The 26,220-nt window shown below is 26.8% G+C and overlaps 1 long non-coding RNA gene across 1 annotated transcript in view; it reads right to left on the bottom strand.

Moving 5' to 3' along the window:
• The window catches only part of LOC136073744 (uncharacterized), a 36,751-nt gene extending 31,288 nt beyond the window's left edge, over nt 1-5,463 (bottom strand). The window contains exon 1 of the long non-coding RNA XR_010644373.1: nt 5,114-5,463. This is a non-coding gene — a long non-coding RNA (uncharacterized LOC136073744). The remainder of the gene's footprint in view (nt 1-5,113) is intronic.
• Between the last annotated feature and the right edge of the window lie 20,757 nt (nt 5,464-26,220).

The following is a 26,220-nucleotide window of genomic DNA, read 5'->3' as shown; positions in this document are numbered from 1 at the left end:
GGAAATATTTATGAGAAAAACAATCAAGGCTGTTAATTCAACGTAGAGAAATGTTATTATTCATACTTCATAATGATGTAATTTAATAGATGAGTGATAAACTAATGTATTTTTTGCGCATATATAACTTCAATAGTATTTTAATACTAATAATACAATATTGAATATTGACATTAGATTATTTAAAAGTATAACATTTCTAGAGTTTTAAATCTTTCAATTTTCAAGCGACATTAACATGAAATATGCGGATATCAAAAGCCGGATAAATTTTTTATCCGGCTAGATACCGGATATCGAATAATACTGCGGTTCGACACGGATATTCGGCCAGATAGCTTATCAGGGACACGTCTTGTCGATAACATGATGAAACATGGAAGGAAAAAATAAAAAATAAAACAAACTTAATCAGACTCATTGTTGTCTACTTGAAATTTTTTTGAAAGGAATGCATTTAATTTTATTTAATTTAAATAACAAGTTTCTAGTATATTTTGGTATAAATTGTAATTAAATAAAAGTTTCTGAATTAGTATAAAGTAAAAAAAACATTGTTTTTTTAATAAAAAGAGAAGCGATCTCTTAGCTCAGTAGAGAACAAGCATATTTTAAGTTATTTAAAAGAAGTGCTTAGTTTACTGCATTAAGTTTGCAAAACAATTAAGGAAATCAGAGATCAATATTGTATTTAATTTAAACATTTAAACGTTATTAGGCAAGTTATTTTGTTCTTGCATTAGAAAAAAAATTGCGTATATATAAACATATATATATATACATATAAAAAAATATATATATCCATTTGTATAGATTTAATAAGTATTTGTTAAGTTTTTGTTAAGATTTTAAGTTTTTGTTAAGAAGTTAAGTTTTTGTATAGATTTAATAAGTATTTGTTAAGTTTTTGTTAAGTTATTTAATAAGTAGGGGAACCTGTTGTACCTTTGACCACGTTGTACCTTTGGTCACTCTACTCTGTTGGCTTACTATTATTATTTAAAAATTACGGGAAGTGTCATTTGAAATAGTAGTCCATGACAACTCTTCTTATCGTAAAACATTATACTTGGGATAGATGGTATTGATCCACAAGCAATTATAAGTTTTGGCTCTTAAAAAGTAAATATTTGTGTTAATCTTATTCTGATTTTAAAACTGTGATAAATTGTTGTTTGATTCATCTACGACATTATAAACATTACCCAACATCTTTTTTTTATTATGGAAAATTTTGGATGATTATGTCTGACCGTAAATGGGGATTAAGACAATAACTGTTAAAGAAACCCATCTCGTGTACCTTTGACCAGTCAAGGACGTTGTACCTTTGACCAATAAAAACTGCTTCCTCGGTAATTTGCGGACTTTAAGAGGGCAAGATTATAAAATTTATAATCTACCTTATTAGGCGTCGTCTGTGCTTTATTGCTTTTTAATGCAAAATTGTTTCTAGTATTATGATGATGAAATAATTCCATTGAATTTTAATGCAATTCACTATTTATTCTTGAACCACTACTACACTTAGAATAATCAATTTTGTTAATTTAGTTAGTTGGACAGCTGAAGCAATATTATTGTCAAGTTCATTTTATTACCTAGTTTCTGCTCAGCTATAGGGAATTAAATGTATCGAAATAGTTAATTAATTTTGTTAATATATTTTAGTTTTAAAATGCCAAGGAGCAAGATTGGTGTTTTTCGCAAAAAGATTTCCGAAATGGATATGCTAAATGTAGTGAATTTTGTGCTTCAACAAAAAATGAGTTTAAAATGTTAAATAATTGTCCTCCTGGAAGTGTAGGAGCAGCTAATAAGTCTGGATGGTCAAATGAAGTCATTTTTGTGCAATTTCTTGAACATTTTATTAGTAATGTGCGACCGTCAATTAAAAAACCTGTTCTTTTATTAATGGATAATCATGAGAGTCATGTAAACATTTCTGTTATTGAGTTAGCAAAAAAATCAGGCATAGTTTTAATGACATTTCATCCTCACACAACCCATAAAATGCAACCTCTTGATCGTGGTGTTTTTGGACCATTTAAAACTTTTTATAACAATGCCATGAATAACTGGATGATATCACCAGGCAATGCTGGTAAACCAGTCACAATTTATGATATATCTTACCTTGTTGGTCAAGCTTATCCTCATGCTTTTGTACCAAATAATATTATAAACAGTTTTAAATGTACTGGATTTTATCCATTTAATGAAAATATTTTTACTGATATTGACTTTTTAGCTGCAAATGTTACTGATAGGCCAATAGTGAATACTGAAGCTTGCCTTTCTAATGAGATTATTGATGTTAAAACTGCTCCATCCAGTGTACCATCAACGTCATCTATTGTTTTAGGGGAAATCCCTACTGTGAGTTTACCATCAAGATCAATTGTTTCACCTGAGATAATACGACCTCATCCTGAAGCCAAATTAAGAAAAACAAATACTTCAAAAAGACGTAATAGAAAATCATGTATTTTAACTGATACCCCTGAAATTAAAGTTATTCTAGATTCAAAATCTAATAACCAACTATTTAAAAAGACCTCTTCAAGCAAAAGAAAAAAAATGGCAAAGCAGATTATTTTTAGTCAGTCTGACATATGTTTAAATGATGAAAGCTCTAATGAAATTGATTTTGGAGTAAATATACTTGATAATGAAAGTGAAATTGTTTCTGGAGATTTTTTAATTGTCAAGTTGGCTGGAAAGAAATGCTCTAGATTTTATGTAGCAGAAGTTTTAGAATTTGTTGGTATAGTTTACAAAATTAAGTATCTTAAGAAATCAGGAGACTTTTGTAACAAGTTTATAAGAGAAGATGACAATCTTTATGATTTGGAACTTAAGGATATTATTATGAAACTTCCACCACCAAGTATTGGTCATGGTTCATCTAAGCGTCAGTATCTTATGTTTGATGTTGATCTGACTATTTGCAATAGTTAATATATTTTACTCTTTTATCATTGTATTTTTTGTTGTCATCATTAAGATATTTTCTATAAAAAGCATTATGATCATATGTAAATGAATATAGACCGCCAGCTAACATAAGTTATAAAAATATATTTTTGCTCTTTTCTTATCTAAAATAATAAAAATAACTGTATATATTAGAAAAATTTGTTTTGTACAATTAAATCGCGTTTAAAGTTTTGGACCTTAATCCTAATTATTTCATGTAAGTAGCATCTAACTAAAGAAAATATGTGACTTTATCTAAATAGTTATAATAACTGATTTTATTGAAAAAAATTAGTAATACTGAGTATCGTAACTTTAATACACAAGTCTTTGCAAGATTGTAAGGATTGATTTTTCTAGTTTTTTTTTAGACAATTAGGCTTGATTACAAAATAATTAGATTTTTTTTATTGATATAAGATGGACCAAAAGTTTCTATATAATATATAACAAGCTAAAATATTAAAAAGGGTTCAAACATTGCATGATTTTTTAATAATAACATTTTGGTCAAAGGAACAACGCGCATCGGTCAAAGGTACAACGTACGTGTTGTGCCTTTGACCATGGACGTATAAGAGATATATATATATATTTTATATATATATATATATATATATATATATATATATATATATATATATATATATATATATATATATATATATATATATATATATGCATATACAACTATATTTATTAGTTAAATGTATTAATTATTTGTGTAGAGCTGCTTCAACAGTTACGAAGATAAAAATAATTTCCAGCTGACTTCGTGTAAGTAAACAAGGCAAAGAGTGGCGGTATGTCGGAGAAAATAAAATAAAACATCAAAGTTGAAACAAAATGTACAAAGAAATGAGACTCTTAGTGGTAAGAGTACTTGCTGAAATGTCAACAACAAAACTTAACTAAAATTTCCAATCCATAGGATTTTTTTTAAAAGCTCTCTATATATGTTAATTTTATTGTCAACGTATACTCAAAAACTGTTCAAGTATTAGAGAAAATATGTTATTACATCTTTGTTTTCTTGAAATACCTTATTTGTTTATGCCTGGTTTATACAATAACTTATTAGCACATAAAATATATATTTTAAGATAATTATAACTAACATAAATAGCCATTAAATCTAAATTAAAAATATTTGTTTGACAGCCATTTTTTTAAAATTTTTTGCTTATGACGGAATATTTAGAAGTTGTCGTAAAATAGCATGGCTCGCTGATTTTGGCGGTCTCTTTGATGTAAAACAATGGGTTGCACGTCCATCTCTTATACGTCCATGCTTTGACCAATAGACTTCTTTTTTTTAAAACGCGGGAAAAAGATACTTCTTGGTCAAATGAAAAAAAAGTTCTAAGTATAACTTTTGGGCAAAATATAAGAGAATATTATAAAGTTTGAATGGTTTGGATTTACTCAATAGGCTACGCAAAAAACGCCTTAAAGCAAAAAGTGGTCAAAGGTACAACAGGTTCCCCTATGTGTTATTTTAGATAGAATGCCAAAGTATACACTTAATGAGAAGCACCAGTTTATTGGTAAACTTCTAAAACATGCTCCCGATAGAAATGATTATGGTTGGCATGGCTGTAAATAGAAGGAAAACAAGATTTTTAAAATAATAACACTTAACAATATTTAATGAGAGTTTTTTTATTTTTAGTTTTAGTTGATATTTTAAGCCAAATGCGGTCTAAGACTTTTAAAAAAGAAAGTTTTAAAAATACATTTTAAAATAAGTTTTGATTCAGAATAGGCTTGTAATTAGGTTTTTTTAATTCAAACTTGCACTTTCAATTTTAAATTCTAATTTTCAATTTATAATTTGATATCAAATTTGGAAATACAGTGTACGCTCAAATTAGGACCTGCATCAGCAACTTAACCAAATCTGAACTAAAATTTTACGTCAGGTCAGGACGTTTTATGTTTGTACAATGAATGTATCCATGCCCGCTGAGTATTTACTACGTTAACAAATAACGTATCTCATTCAATCCCATAGTTCATTAATTCTGTTTTAAATTATTAAGTTAAAATAAAAAATTTAATTTTGAAAAATGGTTCTTAACCTGTTTAAATCTCACAAAAAAAACTTTTTTTATTACTGCTTTTAATAATTTACCTTTATATTGTACTTCTTTCTGATTTTTTCTCGTGTCATTGCCCTAATATACACTCCAATACACGTTGTGCTTAACCAGCCGTACAAACAGCAATTATCTCCAACATGCTCTGCGTTTTTACCTGCCACTATGGCTGGCGCACAAAAAGCAATACAAGTTAATCCTAAGTCATTGCAGCCACACAGCCCGTTAGGAAAATCAGACATTTTAAAATAACCGATTTTAATTATTTTCAATAATAAAAACTGGTTTTAACTTGTCTAAAACTCTTTTTGATTTTGAGAAAAATTTAATAAAGTTTTTAAAAATGAAAAGGTATGATAGCGAGATATTTGGCTTTCTTTGAATAAAGCTGCTGTGATTTAATTCCAAAAGTGATTTGATTTGTGTACAAATATAAAAGTAAAAAAATATTTGTTTTAGCAATTTAAATAAACTTTTTGAATATAATAATGGTAAACATGCAAATATTAAGTTTGTCTTGGACAGTGATGAAAAGACAAACAATCACTAACACAGCAAGAAAAACTACATTTTAGTGTCATTAGATTATGATTTCATTTTACCTTTATTTTTTTATAAAGAGTTCAATAGTTTCATATCCATTTATTGTATATACATTCATCGAATTTGAACAAAGTAATTGAATTTTCTTCGAATTTCATGTATTTTATATATATATATATATATATATATATATATATATATATATATATATATATATATATATATATATATATATATATATATATGTATATAAATATATGTATATATATATATATATATATATATATATATATATATATATATACACTACCGTGCAAAAGTCTCTGCTCATTTGTAATATTTCAATAAAGTAACAAAAGTTTGCAAGAAAATTGCGTTTATTTTTAATTGTTTATTAAACAATGAATTAGACAGTAAATACAATACATTTTAGGATGATTTTAAATATATAAAATCAATAAAATGTTAATATAAAAAGTTGTAAATGTTAAATTTTATTTTCATCAATATGAGACCCCTTGGAGCGTATAACAGCAGCACATAATCTTGGCATTCGGGCTAATAATTTATTCATGGTTTCCGCTGTTATCTCATTCCAAGCTTTTTGCAAACGTTCCCATAGCATTTGCTGATTAATAAAAGATGTTTCACCTGCTTCTCTGATCTTCCGATCCAGTTCATCCCACAACTTTTTGATGGGTGATAGATCTGGTGATTGAGGAGGCCAAGTCATAATTTTGCAAACTTTTCCCCTTTCTTTTAGTTTCAAATAAATTTTGCATAATCCAGATGCATGTTTTGGATCGTTGTCCTGCTGCATGATGAATCCTTTCCCAATTATACGAATACCAGATGGAATCGCGTGCTTAACTAAAATATTATGGTACATGTGTTTATCCATGGTAGATGTGATTTTAACTAAATCTCCTGTTAACCCATTGCCAAAACATCCCCAAAGCATAATATTACCACCTCCATGTTTTACAGTACTTTGTATACATTGAGGAAGCACTCTTTCATTAGGTAAACACCTAACATGCACGCGATGTCGGGTACCAAAAAGTTCGAACCTACTCTCGTCTGTCCATAGAACTTTCTTCCAATCTTCTAATCCCCAATTTTTATGCATTTTTGCCCATTCCAATCTTTTCTTCTTATTTACTGCCCTCAACAAAGGTTTACGTGCAGCAACGCGTCCAATTAAGTTGACTGATCTTAGTCTTCTTTTTACAGTATCAGTTGATACTGGCTTTACCCTTGTTTTGTTGAGTTCTGCTGTTAAAATTGTGGCTGGAATTTTTCTATTTCTTTTGCTGGACACAACAATAAACGTATCTTCTTGCCGTGATGTAACTCTTGGTCTTCCAGAACATGATCTGTCACTGTTGGAACCAATATCATGCAATCGTTGTAGAGCATATCTCACACCTGATTCGGATATTTTTAACCTGGAAGCAATTTTTCCATATGAATAACCTTCTTCACGTAAAATACATATTTTGCCACGAAGTTCTTTACAATATTCTTTCTATACTTATACCATTTCTCAAATTCTTTATTAAATTCAAGACATTAAATGCGCACACTAATGCCATTTTCAAGTATAAATATAAACATAAGTCTATTAAAAGCAACCAATTAAAATTACTGAAAACATCCTTACCATGCCGGAAAGTATCATGCTACTGTCAAACCTAAGCTTAGAAAAAATATTTTGGTTAAAACTTTTGTGCAGTTTTAAATTTAATAAAGAATACTAAAGAACTTTATATGTACTTTACGTGAAAAAGGTTATTCATATAGAAAAATTTCTGCCATGTTTTTAGCAGCAGAACTCAACAAAACAAAGGTAAACAAAATTATTTGAAACAAAAAGAAAAGGAAAAAGTATGCAAAATTATGATTTGGCCTCATCAACTTTTTATATGAACATTTTATTCTTTTTATATATTTAAAATCATCCTAAAATGTATTGCATTTACTGTTCCTTGCAAATATTACACATGAGCGGAGACTTTTGCACGGTAGTGTATATATATATATATTTCTCAAAAACCACAAAATCAATTGACTTTTTTAATAATGATGTTTACATAACTGGTTTTTATTTCAATAGAAATAAATCATGTCTTAAATTTAAGACGAGCAAGTAGGGGAGAGTGGGGCACCATGATACATATGGCACCATGAAACATTTTAATTGTGGAGGCAACTTAAGAGTTGTGACAACCACTTTCATATAGTGAAACAGTTACTACTAGAGCTATGTTATCTTTATATCTATATTATCTATACTATAGAGCTAGGAGATCCCATTTCAATACCAAGTCATTATAATGGCTTTGGATCGAAAGAGATATCCTTGTATTATATTTACATAAATCTTTTTAAAATTGATTATAAATATTAAAAGAAATGATTTTTAGAACTGTTTATGACACAATGGAGTACAATTCTACAGTTTTAGCCCCCCCCCCCCTCATAAAAATATTTATTTACGCTTAAAATGACACTTTAATCGATATATTGTATGGTCTTCTGAAATATGATTAGGACCATTAAATGCATTATATGGCTTATAAACTTTATTTGTTTAAACTTTAAATAAAAATCTGCCATTTCCCTATGTTTTATACTTTTAAATTACTTTTTAATTATGCTCATAATGTGTATCAAAGTACCCGATGGGTGGAGTAGCTTGATCTATATTATCTATATTAAACCAATCGCTTAAAAATTACAACTTAAACAAATTGCTTAAAAAATATTTACGCAACAAAAACCAAAAATGTGTCATGGTGCCCCACTCTCCCCTAATTTAATTTTTTGTAAAGTACCCGCCATCATCTCCACAATATATATATATATATATATATATATATATATATATATATATATATATATATATATATATATATATATATATATATATATATATATATATATATATGGTGGTAAATTGCATGAATCTTTTCTACAAGCTGAGATATAGCAAACTTCAACAGCCCATTCTTATTTTTTTAAACCAAAGTTTTATTTTTTGTTAACCATTTGTCTAGACTTGCTTTGAACTTGTTCAAGTTTTAGGAGTCTACAACAATATCGGGAAATTAGTTCCAAATTCGACACACTTTGTTTAAAAAGAAATGGATTCTTGTGCTAACCGATTTATGAAAGATATTTATTTCTCGAGAGGTGAGACTGCTCCGATAATTTAAAAGAGATAGCATTGGTGTAATAGAAGTTAATTGGCTTATAGTTTATCTTATTATTTTGCTTCAGATAAATAGAATATTGTATATTACGTAACTTTTGATTAGATTTATAGGATTCTCTAATATGAGCCCCACCAAGCCTGCTTGGCAGTGCTTTCTTTGACAAATGGGTGAACTTTGCGGTTGTCAATGTCTTTAGTTGTAATGATGTTGATACACAACAATTTTCCGCTTCTAATGACAAATCAAAACAACTGGTCTAGTTTGTTATTGCGTTTGAAGTAATTGTTTACCTCCATTATAAAATTTTGCACATTCAGCCTGCTCATCAGTAGTGAGATCAGATCATATCTTCTTTTTTGAACGCCTCAATTGTTGACAGTTCCTTTGCTAATGACAGCATCTCGTTTCGTGCTACTTAATTCTCAAATTCAACAACTAATGGTTCATATATAATGTTTACCGAGGGAACTTTAGATTTTAGTCTGAATGTTGATTTTATTATTATTCCTTTGTTCAGCGAACTTATTAATTCGTTGACCATGTTTTCACTATCCATTTCATGGTCCTCATTTTTGCTTTTTGTTAGTTAGGCAAACCAACAAATACAATATTTTTAGATTTTTTTACTGATAATTTTTCATGACTTTTCACACTTTAATACTTGCATTATACAACTCGGAAACTGGTTTCGCTAATTGCTTTGCAATTTTGCCGTAATAAACAGCAGGTGAACTAGAATATGATAAATTTGCACTTTTCTCTTCTAGTATTTTCACTTTCTCGTTAAACTCAGCTATTTCTGCATTTTTTTCATTCAATTTGACTTCTAATAATTTAGTTTGTTGATTTAGTTTTACCTTATAGTCATCATTTTGCTTTTTAATTGCTTTGTTAATCATCAAAGCGATAAAACTCTTCTGTTATTCCGTGAGTTTAGTCATTTCTCAATTTACAATTTTCACCAAAAATTGTTTATTTGCAAAACTTTTGAATCCAGCATAATTACTCTTGTAAATGTTCCAGTTTTAGCTTGAGGTGCTCATAATACCCAAATCTGCCCTATATATATATATATATATATATATATATATATAATATATATATATATATATATATATATATATATATATATATATATATATATATATATATATGTATATAATTATATATATATATATATATATATGAATATATGCATATATATAGATATATTTATATATATTTATATATATATTTATATATATGTATTTATATCTATATATATAGATCTTTATATATATACAAGGGAGAGTGGGGCACTATGACACACTTTTGGTTTTTGCTTTGTAACAATTTTTTTAATACGCTCATTTTTTAGGCAATTGATTTAATTTGCAAAATAAATTTATACCTGTATAATAAATTCTATAAATTACCAAAATATAACAGCTTAAACTTGTGAGATTAGTTAAAGTAAAATTAGAAATTTGTTTCAAGGTACCCCACCCGTAGGGTACCTTGAAACACACTATGAGCCTTTTTAAAAAAGAAAATAAAAAGTATAAAACATAGAGAAAAGGCAGAACTTTTTTTGAAGTATAAACATATTTATATTTATAACCCAAATGATGCATCCAATGGTCCGAATCACATTTCAGAAGACCAGATAATATATTGTTTTAAATGTCATTCTAAAGTGTCGATAAATAATGGCTCTGTATTGAAATGGGATCTCATTGTGTTATATTTACATAAATCTTTTTGAAATGGACTATAAATATTTTTGATGACTATAAATATTTACAATGACTATAAATATTTACAATGATTTTAAGAATTGTTTATGACACAATGGAGTACTATTCTCCAGTTTTAGAGCCCCCACAAATGCTGTATCTAGATACCCTATACTTGCTAATAGAAAACAATTGTTTTATTTTTAGTATCAACTTTTTTTTTTAATGATTTTTTTAATGAAGTAAAAAGTTTATAGATTGTAGTTTACAAAATAATGTTACTTACTGATAGATACATTGAATAAGGTACCTTAAAACTTATGAGCTTTAAAAATAATAAATTACTTTGTCATCTAAAAACACAAATTTCGACCCCTCGCAGGCCAAATGATGTCAGATGATATAATTTTTTTTTCAAAACATAGCTGTAGTAGTAACTGTTTCACTATATAAAAGTGGTTTTCACAACTCCTAAGATGCCTCCACAATTACAATGTTTCATGGTGCCCCATATATCATAGTGCCCCACTCTCCCCTACGATATATATTTGAACCGGCTCTACAAAAAAGGAGGCAAAAGAACCGGCTCTACAAATAGGGAGACAAACATTGTTTTAGTGGAAAAATACCACTGATGTTATATAATTGTTTTCTATATTCAAAAATATATAAAAAAAAAAAAGAAAAAAAGAAAAGATTGTTAAACAAATAATAATGATAAATATAATTATAGTAATAATACAAAATAATGACAATAATAATAAAGTATCAATAATATTTGGAATAATTATAATACCATATAAATTGTATGTACATATCATAGATAATAATTAAATATAATAATAACATAAAATGTAACAATAATAACACAATAATAAATAAATATAATATAGATAAGTAATAAATAAAGCATAAATCGACTCGTTCGTTAAAGAAATTATATATCAAAGACAACAACAGTACAGAGAGAAATTGTAAAGAAATACACTCCAACAATATGTTTTAAAATAGAATTCTGTTAAGCAGATAGGTTTTCATCAAGATATACTCCAAGATACTTTATATATTTTGGCGGAAGAAGTTATTTTCCGTTAATTTTAATTTTAATATTATCAATAGCTTTTTTAGGGAAATGAAAAGTAATGTATTCAGTTTTATTGACACTCAATGAAATATGATTACTATTTAACCAGTTACATAAGCGATGAAGATCTTGGTTAACTTTTTTACGTAAAGTCGTAAGTGATTTGTTGATATATAAAAGATTGGTATCATCACCATAATGATGTACCACAGAAATTTTTTAATGAAGAAGATAAATCATTTATATATAATAAAAACAATAGCGGTGAAAGAACGGAACCTTGTGGAACGCCATATTTAACAACTTCATGTGTGGACTCAAATCCATTAATTGAAACAAGGTGAGTGCGATCCCTAATATATGAAGGAAAGCAATGATTAGTAATACTACGTATTTCGTAGTAGTTTAACTTTTTTATTAAAAGGTTGTGATCAACCGTATAAAAAGCTTTTTGAAGATCTATGAATACACCACAAGTAAAGAAACCATTGTCAATTGCACCACAAATCATTTCAGTAATGCTTAAATGAGCATGAGAAGTGGAGCAGTTAGAGCGAAACCAAATTGTCAAATACGAAAACAAGTAGAATTATTCAAAAAGTTGTAAATACGAGAATACATAAGTTTTTCTAAAAGTAAAAATAAACAGGAAGGATATGAGTTAACTCTCGAACTAATCTTTAAAAGATTTCTAACACCATATCATGTAGATTTCAAATTTTTGGTATTATCAGAGAAGAACTTAAAGTAATGTTTCTTTTACTACGACGGGTGAGAGCAACAAGTAAGTTTCTATATGTTTTATAAGATTTTTCTAGGTTGAGTTTGCTATTAGGATTCTTTGCTTAAAGAAATTTGTTAAATATTTTGTTTCGTATTTTAATTGAAGTCAAGATTTCTCGTGTTATCCAAGGTTTGAAACCCCTCGATAAGCAGCGATTGTTGAATTTTTTTTAATGGTGCATGTTTAGCTAAAAGAGAATTGGAACTTGTGAAAAACTCTTCAAATGACTTATTAGTCATACCTTTGTCGGCATTGATTACATTAGTCCAGCTAATTTTTGAGAAATCACTACATAATTTCTCGCAATTTATTTTTTTTTAATTCCGACGAAAAATGCAGCTTATACAAGGATTAAGTTTGGCTCCATGAAATGGATGTATTAAAAATTGGGGTAAATGATCTGATACCGTAGAAGTAAAATTAACGGCAAAAATATTTTTAAAAGTTGCATTAGAAAATATGTTATCAATTAGAGTTTTGGAGTAATTCGTGATTCTTGTTGGCAATGAAACAAAGAGAAGAAAATTATTTAAAGCAATGGTGTCTAAAAACTCAGAGACAGAGTTATCTGAGTTTGCTAGTAAAAGATCAATATTAAAATCGCCCATTAAAAAGTAGTTTTGTTTATTTCTAGGGGTGTACCGGATTGGAAATTTTGAATTCCGGCTCGAACCGGATTTGCCGGAACTGTTGAAAAAATTCCGGATTGAATTCCAGACGGAATGAGATTTATATTTATGTAGTTTTTTTACCTTCAAGATTGAAAATGAAAGCCTGCACTTCAGCATCGTTTCTACATAATATATATTTATAACCTATAATATATATATATATATATATATATATATATATATATATATATATATATATATATATATATATATATATATATATATATATATATATATATATATATATATATATATATATATATATATATATATATATATATATATATATATATATATATATATATATATATATATATATATATATATATATATATATATATATGTATATATATATATATATATATATATATGTATATATATATATATATATATATATATATATATATATATATATATATATATATGAAATATTTACTGCATTAGGCATCCTATACTTTTTAACCATTTAAAAGTTAAGAAACATTAAAAATGAGATCATTGACAAAGGCAGGTAACATTTATGATGAAAAAAGAGCTTGTTTGTTGCCCAAAAATGGATAGCAACTCTTTTTACACCACAATATTTCTAAACTTTCAGAAATCTTTGCATAAGTGATTACTGCAAATAAAATTGGAAAAGCTACAGATATGCGGTCTAAAATAATTTTATTTTAACGCTTGTTGCGCTTTCCGGTGGAAACTTGCTCAAAGTGGTGACTTTTAAAATAAGCATAAAGATTTTTTATTGGCTTTAGTACATACATCTTATAACCTGATGCTACAAGGGATTGCTGTTAGATTCATTATCTTATAGCATGCTACTACAAGAGAGTGTTGCTACGTCGACTATCTTATAGTCAGCTTCTACAAGAAAGTGCTGCCACATTGACTGAGGATTTAGCATAGGGCATCGATCTTTTTTCTTTTATAATTTCGATTAAAACTTCTAATGTTTAAAAACTCTCTTCTAACGAGAGCGCAACAACTGAAAAAACAAAACAATTTTAGAGCGCTAAACTGTTGCTTTATCTAAAATTACATTGTATTTGTTAAAAATTTTGTATTTTTTACTAAGGTTTACCCATAGTTTTTCATTACCCTGTAGGACAATAATTTTTTGATATAATTTACTTAGTCTGTGTCAAATGTCTTAAATAAATAAAGTAAAAAATAAATCCTAAAATTCCGGCCTGAAATATTATAGTCCCGGCCGGAACCGGAATGACCTTAAAGTCCATAGTTCCGGTCGGAACGGAATTCCGCTACATCCCCATTTTTCCATAGATAGCTTTTCAAAAAGCCGAATTAAGTATGACTTAATAAATTCTAAATATTTATATTAGGATGGCGTTATATACAGCCAATAATGATGTTTGATTTTTTAGAAAAGGTGATTTCCACAAACACAGATTCTAAAAACTTTATTTTAAGCATATTAAGATCATTTCGAGGTTTGTAAGTTAATGTATTAGATATATAAAGAAAAGCTCCTCCAAAATGAGATTTTCTTGGAGTGTGTTCATAAACATAACCGGTAAGATTTAATGGAATAGTTGGTAGGATGTCATTTTTAGTTTTGTTTCAGTTATGCTAGTAATACTGAACTCATGGTTAGTAAGAGATAAAAGTGAGTTTTTTTTTCGATATTGGCAGAGTTGAAACATTCTATGTCCATATGTTTACAATTGTCATTGTTGTTGTGAAGTTGATGGGAAATGAAGTCATTAAGTTTATTATAAAGATTAGACTCTATGGTGTTTGGTTATGTTGTTTGAGAGTTTATTAATATGAATTACTTTATCATTTATTGTTTGCAGACCCAGCTCCTTATCAGATACTAAATGGAAAAATATATTTTCTTCATGAAATACAGAAATTCTAAATTCCATATCATTCAGACGACAGCATCTTTTATAAAAATGGTTTAGGCAATGATTACATTGGAGGTAGTGATGGTTTATATTAATTTTCTTGAAACAATCTTTGCAGTGAGTATAGATTTAAATAGTACAGTTTATAAAATGAAATAATTGAATGAAGTGAAATAAGGAAACTAACAGTAATAAAAACAGCATTATAACCAAAAATATTATTAAAAATAATAATAGTTATAATTAGTTAAACTATAAGTATTTTTATATATAAAATAATTTCAATTAAAAAAAGAATAAAATTATAATTTAATCAAAAAAATAATAAAATAAAAATAGTATTTATTTAACAATTGGAATAATTAATGAAAAAAGTACTATTAATAAAGATAGGGAAGAATAGTAATAACGTAAATATATATCAAAAATAAATTATAATTAGTTAAATTATAAGTTATAAGTATGAAATAAAATAAATTATATTAAAATGATAAAAGTTGTTAATGAGTATAAGTAAAATACTCTAGTTATAATAAGTGAAAAAATATTATAATAAATTATTAAGTTTATACTTTAATATATATTATTTTAAGTTAATAAGTAAAACTAAAGTAACTAAGTTAACAAACTATATACATATATAATAATAATAATAGAAAATAATAATAATAATTAATAATAACAATTAATAATAATAATTAATAATAATAATTAATAATAATAATTAATAATAATAATTAATAATAATAATTAATAATAATAATTAATAATAATAAATAGTAATAATAATTAATAATAATTAATAATAATAATTAGTAATAATAATTAATAATATAATAAAATATTCACATGACGTTTTTTTGTTATACTGATTGAAACCATAATTGAGTGAGTGCGGCTGATATTATTTACTTGTAAATAAACCCATATGAAATTTAATTTTTATATAAAATCAAGGATTAGGTATAATATTATCTTAAATTTAACTAATCCATATAAATATTCAGAAAAAACTACATTTTCCTTTGTTTTAACTATTTCATTCAATCAGATCGAAATATCATATAAATATATTATTATCACCAGTGAACCAGAATATTGTTATACAGTTTTATTCTATTATTGATTTTTTATTTCTGTTTGTTTGCAATTCTTGTAAACAAACAGAATTATTAAGTCAACTGATACGGTCATAATCAACAACCCCTTTATCCCAGTATAGTGAATGTGAACCTTCAAAGTTTTTTGAACATTCTGATCTGCCACACATGGATATTGTCAATAAAATTAAATTGAACATCTAATACTTCCAAAGCATAATATGTAGCAACTCCAGGGTTGCATGAAAAATTGTGTTCGTAACTAAAACTTAACCAATTCCATTGGTTAAGTTTTAGTTAAAAACACAATTTATTTTTTTTGTTCTATATGTTTGGTTTATTCTTCTAAAAAGTTGTTTTTTTACAAGTGTAAAGCATAAAAGATCACGAAGAGTCAAAAAACCACAGGAAAGTATCAATATATTATATGAGTGATAGTCGGGGACAAAGGGTAGACGGATTATTTAACAGAGTCCAGAGGAGTCAAAGACAACATGAAGTAATCAAGAGAAGAAAAATAACTGTATCTATAATTGAAATAGTTCAAGTAATCGGAAAACAAGAATTGTCGTTCAGAGAATTTATGAGGCAGCTTATAATTTAAATAATACAGTAGTTAACAATGGAAACTTTTTCGAAATTTTTTTAATAATAGCCAAGTCTAATGTTGATTTAAATGATTTAATGTTGATTAAATTATTATTACTGAAAATATCTGAAGAAGTAAATTTAGCTGGTATTTATTCAATTACTATGGATACAACTATGGATATATCTACCCATGATCAATGCGTATTTGTTTTGTAGTATATTAATGACAGAGTGTGAAGGCAGTTGAAGTTGTGGAACAAGTTGCAGCTTAAAGCAACGTGATTTCATGTTCAGGGCAGGGTTTATTTGATTTATTAAAATTAACTTTAAATTCTATGAACATTAGCTTAGATAAATGTGTAGCAGAGGTTTTTGATGATGCTGCCAATATGAATAGCCAATATAAAGGAGTTTGAGCAAAACTCAAAGATATTCATCCACGACATATTCCCAAGACATATTCATCCACGGTGCTACGCCCATGTGTGAAATCTAGTCTTACAACAAACAACTTCTTGTTCATTTACAGTTATTTCTTTATTCAAACTTCTTCAAGAGTTATTTGTTTTTTTCAAAGGGATCTTATAAAAGACTAAATGTTTATGAAAATCAGAATAGTCGTTCGTGACATTTGATAAATATTGGTAAAACTCGATTGCGGTCTTAAAAATGATGCGGTTATTTTAATATTTGGCCGTATCGATATGTGGAATATAACCAAAGCAATTTGCAAGAAGATTCAGACTTTGAAGATTTTGAATACTCTTAGGAAAATGATAACAATAAGTCTACAAGAAAAAAAATGTAACACGTATTTATTATGCGTAACAAATATTATTTATGAATACAATATTAATTCTTCAGCGTTTAATGAATTCTTTGAAGTACAGTACTGTGAATAATTTTTTGACGACTTACATTTTTTCAAAAAATCCCGGAGAATTCTTCTCTAATATTTAAGTTTGTAGTTCTAAATTATAAACTTATTAAAACACATTTTAATTATAAACACAAAACACAAAGTTAATTATAAAACCCTGGTGTAAGTTGCGTCATTCTCTATGAATTACTTCAAAACATTGTTCAACATTTCGGGGAGCATGTTCAACATTCTTTTTGTCCAGGTAATCCCAAATATGTTCAATTATATTCAAAATTGGATTCTGGGGAGGCCAGGTCATCAATTCCAGTACTCCTTCCTCTGCCATTTTATTTAAATAACTTTTTGCCTCTCGGGAACAATGTTTTGAGTCATTGTCCAGCTGCAGATTAAAATTATGACCTATTAGTCTCATTCTGGATGATACCGCATGGTGCCTTAGGATATCCACATAAAGTTCCCCGGTTAATCGCACTATTTTGATCAAATCACCTACTCCAGATGAAGATAAACAGCCCCAAACTTGTAAAGAGCCTCCTCTGTGTCAAATAGTAAGGTTTAAACACTCGGGCTGATAAGCTTTTTCAATTCTTCTTCAAACATATTGGCGTCCAAAAATTTTGAATTTGGACTCACCGGTGTACAGAACCCAATTAAGCATTTCCTGGGCCCAATCTTTGTGTTGTTTTGCATATTTAAGTCATTTTTCTTTATTGCCACACCGTAATAATGGTTTTCGAATTGCAACACACCCTCTTAATCCTGATTTAAGTAGATGCCGTCGAATAAAAGAAGAGCTGATATTTTTCTCAGTTGCTGTGTTTATGTCTTTCGCTCGGTAGATTCTTTTTTTGTATTTTTTAAAGATAGGGTTTTAAATATTTATTGTCGTCTTTTGTTAGCTTTGGAGGTCTACCACATTTCTTTCTATCTTCAAGGAAGACAGTTTCTCTGAGTTCTGTAACAGCATTCTTCGAATATCCTGTTTTGGATATAGTTGTTATGACACATCGTTTTAATAAATAAACAAACAAATCCCTCATGTTTCCTCGTCAATTTTGTTTATTTATTCAAAATAATATATTCATTCAACTTTTTTTATATATTATTAAACTCAAGTGCGCTTTAAAAAAATTACATAGGAAAAAAATTGTAAATACGTCTAATTATACAAGTGGTCTAAAACTTATTCACAGTACTGTATACATGTTTCTTTTAACAATTCCTCTAACTCAAGTAAAGTGTGAACGATCGTTTTCGAAACTTAAATCATAAAAACACGTTAAAGAAGTTGTTTAATACAGGAGAATTTGGAATCATTGTTTTTGATGAACCGTGTAAGGGAAAAAAATTGTTGGCAGACATTACACCGGATCAAGTCATCAAATTAATGTGTAAAAAAAGTACCGAAATGTTAAGAATATTTAAAGTTTAGTTTTTAAACATTTTACTGAACTATTTTAACTATTTGCATATTATTTCCTGAGTATTGAACTATTTTTAATAATATACTATTCATATTTTATAATTTATACTACGCAATCAAGATCACTTAAATAAAAATAGTTATGTTAATATTGTTGTGTGTTTACTTATTTTTTTAGAACTTAAAATAAAATGTAGATTTGGTTTATTATTTAGATTTATGTTAATTGTATAGTTTTTTCTTAGTGTAAGAAATGGGTAGATAACCTGGCTATTATTATAGATATACATGGAAACCATTGCTATTAGTAAGTATATTGTATTATTAAGTATATTGTATTGTATTAGTAACACACACACACACACACACACACACACACACACACACACACACACACACACACACACACACACACACACACACACATATTATAGGGTAAACATTTTACACATATCATAGGTATAACATTTTTTGTAAATATCTGCTTTCAACCCTTAAATGTGTTCTATATAATATAATCATACTGAATTTTTTAATAAATATATTTGAACTGAATAAAAATATTTCTGAATAAAAAATATTTTAGGTGTTGTTCAAGGTCTTTAAACATCTAGCACGTACCTAATATTATCAAAGTAATAAAAGTTCTTTGAAAGCACGACATGTTGGGTTTTAAAAAAATCAAATTTATACAAAAAAACAATCAGCATTATTATAAAAGTATTTAGATTTTACTGACTAGAGAATGATATTTTTTATATTAAAACTGGAAAATAAGCATTTTTTTTTTAATTTTGATTATAATTTTTTTTTTTGAATATTTTTTTATACAATCATGAATTTTTTTTAAATTTTTACATAATTTTGCTTTATTTTACTGCATTTATTTTACTTTTGTTTTGTACCAAAGTGTTTTTTGGGCCTTTTAACTTTTAACTTTGACTTTTTAGTCTTTTAACTTTTTTTGTAACTAAATGAACAAACAATATGCTTGCTGATTGCAGTTATCTTAACCTTAAAGAAATTTGAGCTTTAAAGAAAAGCAAACTATTACAATTAAATGGGCCAGGTGAACAAATAATTCAAGTGCAGTAAAAATGAACAGGTACCGCAAAATAAATTTTGTGCAGAAGCGAAATTTAAAAACTTATCTACAATCTTGCAAATGAAATTTAGAAATTTTTCTACTATTTATTATGCAAAACAAAGCGCAAATAGACCACTATCGGTATAACGGACGTATAAGTGGGTTTAAAACGTCTCGTTTTAATCCCACTTAACCATCGTTTCAAACTTACTGAAACAAAATTAGAATTTCCTTAAGATTATTAGATTTTAGATTTTAATAGAATTTTCGATTAAAATTAATAGAACTTTTCTGCAAACCTAACCTCACGGAAAAAAAACACAAAAAACTAACCGTTTTATTTGTGTTTATCCACGTACATTAAATAGGTGACCTAATTAACAGTACGAATTGCATCTTCTAACATTGTGTGTAATTCCTGCCCGCTTTCCCTTCGCTATTTTTTTACCCGACTACTTCTGGCTTTGACTCTAATATATATTTGTTCTTCCCAAAATCACTTTACTCTTGGCCCGTAGACCAGATTATCACGCTCCTTAAGGAGCTGGACATGTCTTTGCGGGCCTTAATAATGTGGCCTCCGTATGGCAATTAGCTTGAGGAGAGTATATCACAATACCAAAATAGAATTTCAAAAAGATTTTTCTTAATCAAAAACTAAACTTTTTGCAAATGTGAACAGCCTAAGAACAATTTTCACTGTATTTCTTGACGTGCAATTTATTTATTTTCCTTGCGAAAACAAGATTAAAATTTCTCTATTTACTGTCTTAAAACATTAGTTCAAACCATTTGTTTGCATTATGATTTGAAATGAAAATAACCACTGTTAATAAGTTACATTAGGCCTCATTTATGTTTGCATAATACTGAATATTGTTTCCATAATATTTTTTATCTATTTGAAATCTGTTTCATAATTTTATTTGAATTTATATATTTGAATTTTCCTAACTTTTATTTAAATGTTCATAAGGTTTTTTCTTTTCTTTATTCCAAAAACTAAAACCTATCGTATTGTTATCTTGCAGGTTTTTTTGAATTTAACTGAAAAATTTCCTTCGGACATAATGTCTGGTAACGCACAAAATTTTAAATGAGCACGATGTCTTATTTGTTTAATGTCTTATTTTGATATGTTAGATTTCCGCATGATGGAATTTTCAAACTCAAAAGCCAAACTAAACTGAAATATAAAAGCACGCTAAATTGAATAATAAGACGAAAAGAAATAAAACAATGAATAGTTTAGGACGATATAAACTATTTTCTTAAGTGTAACATTTAGTATAATCTATTTAAATTCAAGTTATACTCTTAAAAATATTTTATTCTACAAAGAATTTTAATTACTATTTATAAGTAAAGTATTAAATCATTACCTTTCATTAAACTATTTACTTTTCTTAACGATTTCTTTTATTAACGCTAAACTAAAGTTTAGCGTATTTCTTTTATTATTACCGTTGACCTCGTGTTTGGGCCTTATTACCCGATTTTTAGTGGGTCTTATTACCCGCTTTGGACCTACCACGTTAATCGATAAAGTATTCTTTTGCTACAACACGTGCATAAATATTACATGTTGAGTAGTGATAACTAATAAATACTTACTAATGCTTCTACTTTTTTCAAGTGCAAATAAACGCACTCGAAAATAGTAGAAGCATTATAAAGTATATAAAAATGAGAAAATGTATAGGGGAGACCGGGGCTAGTTGGCCGCAGGGCTAAGTTGACGAACTGCGTTTGTCTTTAGAGCCTTTCATCAGAAAATGACAAAAATTACACAGAAACTTCCTTATTGACCATTTCATCATTCACTGTCGTATTGTCAGGATTCGCGTATGCGCATGGGAGATATTGAGACGTTTTTTGGACACCAACGTAACTTTTAGAACATCGCTTCCTTTTTACTTTACAAAGAAAATAGTTAGTCGTATGAAAAAAAAATTATTGTAAAAGCTCCAGTCACATTGGTATACTATATCCAGTCAGACTTTTTTTTCAAAGCTGCCGTTTTTCAGGATCTTTAGACTGTTTATTAAATAAAAAGCTTTCGGGGTAAGTTGACAAATTTTTCACGGGGTAAGTTGACTCATAGCATTTACTATGAAAAAAATAAATATTTTTATAAAATTATTATTATTTTTTTTTTAATTTTTAACAATATTGAAAAAATTTATGCTTACATAAATAATTACATCTAAAAAATGCAGTCTGGTTATCTTGTTCTTTTTCCATAGTAAATTACACTAAAAGTAAAATTTCAAAAATTGTTCATAAATATTGCATGGATGTTCTAATAAACTTAATTTTCACTACTAATAAAATACAAGATTGTTTTTGCTTAAAAGAGTCACTTCCTAAAATTGCTTAAATCTCATGTTGTCTATAAATTTTCTTGCGCTGGCTGTAATGCCAGTTATATTGGTGAAACCTCCAGACACTTGGCAACTAGAATAAATGAGCACCTTAAAAGTAATAAACAATCTCATATATTTAAAACTTAAATTTATGTCTTAATTGCAAAAATTTGTCTAACTGTGATTCTTTTGAGATTTTGAATAATGCCCCAACCAAACACAAACTAAAGATAAAAGAAGCCCTTCTCATTAAATGGGAAAGTCCCTCACTTAATAAACAAACTTTACATTATACTATAAACTTGTCTATTTAATTTTACTGTAAGTTTATTCATATATATATATATATATATATATATATATATATATATATATATATATATATATATATATATATATATATATATATATATATATATTTTTGACGGTTGGTTATTTTTATTGGTTATTTACCGAGTTATTTTTGTAATAAATATATTGGTTTATTATGTATAATTTTTTGTCCGGTAATATTTCTCTGTAAAGACTTCTATTTTTTAATATTTATTTCATAGTTTTTTATTATTGTAAAATAATCTTTCGAAAATTTAAATAAATTTTACGAAACATGTTAAGAATAAAAACATCCTGTAATTTTTTAAAAATAATTACTTATTTTATGCTAATACGACGTTCAACATATATATATATATATATATATATATATATATATATATATATATATATATATATATATATATATATATATATATATATATATATATATATATATATATATATATATATGTATATGTATATGTATATATATATATATACATATATATATATATATATATATATATATATATATATATATATATATATATATATATATATATATATATATATATATATATATATGTATATGTATATATGTATATATGTATATATGTATATATATATATATATATATATATATATATATATATATATATATAATTTTTATTTATTTATTTATTGAGCCTAGATTGAACAATTTGTTATGTGTCTTTCATATAGTTTATGGCACTCAGCATGCGCTTTTTATTTCACTGAAAAAATGCTTAAATGCTTGCACTTAAAAAAGTATAAATGCTTGCATAAAGGAAATATTATTGGATCCATACTTGTGGATTTTTCAAAAACTTACGACCTGATTCCTGATGATTTATTAATAGGTAAATTGGAAGCTTATGGTTTTTCTAATGAAAGTGTTAAAATTTTATAATCATATTTAAACGATCATAAACATAGGGTTAAATTAGGTTTATCATTTTTTGAGTGGTTTGGAGTTTTATTAGGGGTGCCTCAAGGATCAAACCTTAGACCAATATTCTTTAAGAAGGTAATGTTGTGTAGCCCCGGATATTTTAGGAAAAATTAAATTGTACACATGGACTAACAGAAACCAAATTGTTCAAAGACTAAAGTATAAACATTTATCTATTGAGTTAAAAACGAAAAAATAGTTATTATGTACTTTAATAATATACAAAACATAAAAGAAAAATAGTTAGAAAAAAGATATGTTTCAAAATTGGAGGGTAGCCCCGGATAGTTTAACCATGATTTTACCTTTTTTTTGCCGGTGTGACACAAATATAATTTATTATAAATTAGCTTTGAACTTTTCTTAACACATTTTAAAAAAAATTCGCCTTTAAAAACTGCTTCTGATATATAAGGAATGGGAATGAAAATGTCATCATTTAGAAATATAAACATTAGTTTTTTATTAATTAAACACTTTAAAAACACTTTTTTTAAACTTAGGTCTTTTTATTGGAATTTAATGATTTAATATTATGGTTTTTCTTTTTTATATATTAAATGTATCATTATGTATATAAAAAGTAGCTCATTTTTAATATGTAAATGAATTAAATTGTCCGGAACCGCCCTCCAAATTTGTGTACTAAACCACCTGATCTAGTGATGTAAATTTTTCGGTAAAATTTGATTCAAAACTAACCATTAAAATTTACCGTAAATTTACCGGTAAAATATACCGGTAAAATATACCGGTAAATTTTAAATCAGAAAGAATAAATATACCTTTATAAATCAGAGAGAACAAAATTTTTTTCAAAGAAAAGTAAAAATTGGTAAAAAATAATTTCAAAATTTACCAGGCGGTAAATTTTCCGGTAAATTTTACCTACGCAACACTAACCTGATCATACCTCATTCACAAATACTAGTTTTAAAACCAGTGAATTGAAGTATTAGACAAATTTTCTTTTTTAATAAATATTGTTAATAAAAATGTATCTATAATTAAAAAAAAGTTATTAGTTTACATAAAAATTAGGTATGATGATATATGAATTAAATATAATGGTACATTGCTCATCTGATTTCTAAAAATAAGCTATGACAACAGTAGTTGTCATAGCTTATTTTTAAGTAACAAAAACTCTTGACTAGCAAAATTTCTACATTTTGAAAGTGGGTGTGGCAAAGCAGGACAGATAAAGAGCAGCAGTTATTCGTTAATTGTAAAGTTTTAAAAGTGATAAAAACTGAAGGCATTTTATCATTTAAATATGTTCAGAGATAAAAATCTCAAAAAAGTAACATACCCATACAAATTACACGCCTATACACCACAAAAAAAAAAATAGCTTAAGTAAAAATAAACTTTTTGCGTTTTATAAAATACTCTTAAACAGACAAACTTAAGAAATTGTTTTAAAAGTCAAGTAGGGCAAAACTAGTATATATTATTAAATTGGTAACTAAGAATAAATTTAAAGTTAAACAAAAGATATTATAGATCACATAAATCACAAAAAAATTTCCTGAAACTATTTGGTAACATTTTTAATATGCTGGCTTATTAGCATTATGCCAATGTAGAGCAATCTTAAATATGGCGTATGTATCAGCAGCTTTTCGAACTCTACGTTCTTTTTTATTCACAATCTTTCTTATATAATTTCTTACCATCGTTATTTACATTAAACACTATTAGTAATCAAAGTTAAGTTATAAAAATAACAATTTCTTTGAATTTGTTACTTATATTGCTTTTGTAAATAATAAAAATTATATTTTAAATTAAAAATAAAATCATCAAACTGCAAACAAAATGGTCGTAAAATAGTCAATTGTATAAATAACTTGTTGTCCCGATATGCCCCACAAAAGTCATTCTACTGAAATTAAAACTAATCAAAAAGTTCAATCCCAGATATTTATTGAATATTAGATTCTAAATGAGAATAAAAAATACTGTCTGAAAAAATTAATTTTTTTATAAATAAAGCAGTTTGGGGTGACGTATCTGTTTTTTGCCGACTAATGGCTTAAGGCAATATAAACATAAATAGCATAATAAGTAAATAAACATGTATAAAAAAAAAAAAAAAAAGACCTAGAAAAACTATTTTACCGACACTAAGATCTAAAAAAAAAATAAAGTCCTCGTTGACCAACATTTGCCGACTGCCAACTTTAGATCCAATTTTGCCGACTCCAATGTCCAATATGCCAACTAGTAAATTTTGTGGGGAACCTAGGCAGCCCCATATGTACCTCCCCTCCCTCGGTACGTCTCTGTTCAAGATAAATCTTTGGTCGTTGTATCACTTAAGAAAATACGCAAACTTACTGATGCATTTTAGTAGTTTTAATGCATTTCGGTACTACTAAAAAGAATGCATTTCGGTACTAAAATTGACTTTTTTTACAATAATGAAGCACAATAATTCAAAATATTTTATCAAAAAATTTTGGAAAAAAAGTTATTTTTAGCTGGGATATAAGGCTTAAGGCATAACTGTTCC

Source organism: Hydra vulgaris, chromosome 15 (assembly GCF_038396675.1).
Source record: "Hydra vulgaris chromosome 15, alternate assembly HydraT2T_AEP".
NCBI lineage: Eukaryota > Metazoa > Cnidaria > Hydrozoa > Anthoathecata > Hydridae > Hydra > Hydra vulgaris.
This window is presented reverse-complemented; position numbering and strand designations above follow the sequence as displayed.